Below are 3,931 nucleotides of genomic sequence, written 5' to 3' on the forward strand. Positions count from 1 at the left end.
GTGTATGGAGCCTAACATTGTAAGTAATGGGTTCAAATCCCACGCGCTAGTATTAGGCCAAGATGTTCACCCTTAGTCTCCATTCAGATCTCCCATGGAGAAGGAGAATTGTCTGCTGTCTCCAAGATATCATCCCCTTCCTGAGAGTACGTGGAAGGATGAGTAAAGTTAGTGTGATGCACATGTATTCTCCTATCAGCCCTATGGCAATAACTAGTAAAAGTCAAGTGTCATGAAGCTGTAACATCTTTTCCACTGAATCCTCTGCATTAGGGAATCCCCCTTTATGAAGTCCAGGAAGTCCCTAGTAGAGCAACTCTACAATCTGTGCCACTGAAGAAGATTTAATAGCTATGACAGATCCTGGAAGATCATCTGGGTTTGGGGTGGGGAAGCTATGGCTCATTTGCTATAGAGCAAACTCTCTGTCCCACACCCCATCCCCAAATGGCTCAGGAGAAATATCAGAATATAGGAATTGCCATCCCAAGTCAGACCAGTGATTCTTCTGAGAGTAACCAGTGTCTTCAGAGGATGAGTCAAGAAACCTTCTTAAGGACAATTATAAGGAAAACAGGATTTGGCCCTATACTCACTTTTTAAATTTTTATTCTCTATTGAAGTTTTAGATATTTTTTGCTTCTTGTTTGTTTTGTTTTGTGTGCTTTGTGTTTTTGTTTTTGTTTTGTTTACTACTTTGACTGTCTGTTTTCTGACATGTCTAACATTTTTAGGAGAAGATTCTTCCAGGCATTTAATGCAAAGTTTGTGACCTGAAGCATGAGGACTGATATCCAGCTTTGTATAACAATCAACGTTCTTATCTTGGATGTAAATATCTAATTCTTTTTTCAGTCCTACTCTTGGTTTTAGTAATATCTTGTAACAATGAGTTCCACAGGTTAAATTAAGGGCATGTGTTTTAAATTAGCATTTACTTTTGTTGGCTTTAATTTTTCCTTCCAGTTTCAATGCTAAACAAGGATATTGGCATCCTTAGGGTACCCTGCTGTTAACTTCTTTCCATGTTAAAGTGGGATGTTTTATTATGCATACTCCTCTAGCTGTCTCTTAGCCAGTTTCTAATCCATGATCTCTCCCAGAACTTCGTTTCCTTAATAGCTTATTTTGAGGGACTTCATTGTCTATTATTTTGCTGACATACTGGAGAGCCTCACAGATTTCCTCCCCAGAGACCCTCCTGTGGGGGTGAGCCAACTTATAGCTTTTAAATCTGAGAGGGATTTTGATGCCAGTTCTGACATCACTTAAGCTTCTTCAATCTGTCCTACATACTTATGGTGCTAATTATAACAGTATCTAAGCCCCTCGCAGTCTCTGATATGTTTATTCTCTCAACACCTTTGTCATAAGGTTAAGGTAATGCTATTATCACATTTTACAGAGGAGGAACTGACGTGCAGAGAGACCGACTTGCCAGAGTTCACACAATTAGTCTGTGGTGGATCAGGAGTTGAACCCAGCTCTCCCACAGTCTAGGTTTACATGCTAACCGCAGGACTATCTTGCCTCTCAGTTATCAGGTCAGTCTGAAATGTGCTGTGGTAGAGCAACTATTGAGTTTAGTTTCATAACCTTTGTTAAACTTGTTTGTAATGTAGATAGGGCATCTGTGCCCCTACTTCCTCGCCCTTGCTTAGTCATTACTTTTCTAGACACTGCTAAAACAGTCTTTAATTGAGTGCTGATCTGAGATTGCCACATGAAGTGGCCGTTCATTCTGGATCAACACAAAACAAGCTCCGGAGCAATATTATGGGTCCAGCAATGTACTAAGTGGGTTGATTATAAAGTACCAAAAGGACTGATTCACAAAATGGTTACAGCTTTGGAGGCTGTTCTTTGCCCAAATAAGGTCATGCACCACTATCTGAAATGTTCACCTGTCAGTCTGTTGACAAGATACCTTGTTTCAGAGGTAGCTGGGATATTTAGCTGTTTTAAATATCTTGGTGAGTGTGTCTTCTCCATTTGAGGCATGCAGGCTTACTAGTCACTTCATTGGCATCCTGCTCTGTTGCTCTGTTGGGCCAGTTGCATGGGAACAGATTCTGCAATACATTTCACTGAGTCTAAGCAATGGGAAAGGGACTTCCCTGGAAGCCTAATCAGAATAGTTAACAGGTGTGAGCGGCTGTTCATGCTATCAAAATACCTGATTTGTGGCTCCTTGTTCACTTTATGCTGCTTTCCTGTTCTACTGTGTCTGACAAGTCAAAGTTACTTTAGGACAGAGGGGACCTTTAAAAGAAGAGCCAGCATTTTTCATCGTTCTCCCCTCCCCTCCCCCTTTTTTTCCTTTCTTTAAAGTAGTTCATGGAATTTACCCCATCAGGTGTGCCACAGCAACTATAATGATTTGTCTGACAGGCAAAAGTTTCCATTGAACTAATGAAGAAGTTTTACTTTATTTTAATACATACATAATTTTCTCACTCTTGTGCTAGATGTGGCCAGACTCTAACCGCTGTCTGGCTCATTTCCTATGGCTTGACCCTCATGGATGTAGCTCTTGCTGGTATGAAAACTACATCAGTTTCAAGGAATAGGGCAGAGGTCGGCAACCTTTCAGAAGTGCTGTGCCAAGTTTTCATTTATTCATTCTAATTTAAGGTTTCGTGTGCCAGTAATCCTTTTAACGTTTTTAGAAGGTCTCTTTCTAGAAGTCTATAATATACAACTAAACTATTGTTGTATATAACGTAAATAAGGATTTTAAGATGTTTAAGAAGCTTCATTTAAAATTAAATTAAAATGCAGAACCCCCTGGACTGGTGGCCAGGACCAGGGCAGTGTGAGTGTAGGGTGACCAGACAGCAAGTGTGAAAAATTGGGACAGGGGTGAGAGGTAATAGGAGCCTATATAGATGTAAGCAGAGTCAGGATAAGCTCTACCCTGACATCTGGTGGAAAGAATGGTCAGAGAGTGTATTTGCATAGGCACGCCTACCCTATCCCAGACTGCAGAGCTGTGGGACTGCTTGGAGACAAATGACTCACCCTCAGTTGGGTGGTACTTGCTAGACAAGGGACATGGGTTCCAAAACCCAGTGAATTGAGAGAGGTTGGGGAGAGATATCTGTGCCTGGTGGTGCAGTCTCCTTGTGGAGCCAGAAGCACCAGTTCCACCCCCCTTCTCTCTCCACTGTGGAATGTCAGAGTTGATTTTTTTTATTCCCTCAAGAATCTAAATACAGGTTACTGAGCTGAACTCACTTTGGGCTAATGGTGCACTAGCACTGGGGCTCCCCTATTAAGAGCTGAGATCACTAAGAGTTGAAATCACTAAAGAGCTGAAATGACTGAGCTGAGAGCACTGAGTACTGTGCTAACTAGTGGGGCAGCCTGAAGCTATACTGTGGAACAGAGCAGCTGGTGGAGTGGAGCAGTTGCGGGGACGGCTGGAGCAGATCACGGGACAGCTGGTGGCAGCAGAGCGGCTGGCAGAGCGGAGTAGCTGTGGGATGGGTGGAGCAGCCCACAGAGCGAGCGGAGCTGAGCAGTTTGCAGAGAGAACTGGAGCAGCTCATGGAGCAGAGCAGCTGGTGGAGCAGAGCAGTTTCTGAGGACGGCTGGAGGAGCAGAGTGGAGCAGCTGGTAAAGCGGAGCAGTTCGTGGAGAAGGCAGAAGCAGAACCCACGGAGAGGCAGGGCAGTTGGCCCCGGACCACGTAAGGTGCCCCTTTCTACCCAGGCTGCGGGGAGGGACCTCTACAGATAAACTCTCGAACTCTGGGGTGGCATTGACCAGAGACTTTTGGGTTGTTGGACTTTGGGGTGATTGGACTTAAAACTCTAAGGGGAAAAAGGACAATGCCAAATGTACTTGGAGGTGGGTTTTTTGTTTATGGTTTGTGCTATAACCCTATTTGTGGTGTTTCTCCAATGGAATGCCGCATTGATTCCTTCCT

At 43.6% G+C, this 3,931-nt stretch overlaps 1 long non-coding RNA gene across 1 annotated transcript; it reads left to right on the forward strand.

Moving 5' to 3' along the window:
• The first annotated feature begins 686 nt into the window (after positions 1-686).
• On the forward strand, positions 687-3,245 carry LOC115654824. The gene is made up of 3 exons (XR_004001277.1): positions 687-831; positions 1,406-1,544; positions 3,206-3,245. It is a non-coding gene; the product is annotated as an uncharacterized LOC115654824 (long non-coding RNA).
• The last annotated feature ends 686 nt before the right edge of the window (positions 3,246-3,931 follow it).

This window comes from Gopherus evgoodei, chromosome 7, assembly GCF_007399415.2.
Source record: "Gopherus evgoodei ecotype Sinaloan lineage chromosome 7, rGopEvg1_v1.p, whole genome shotgun sequence".
In the NCBI taxonomy this organism is placed as follows: domain Eukaryota; kingdom Metazoa; phylum Chordata; order Testudines; family Testudinidae; genus Gopherus; species Gopherus evgoodei.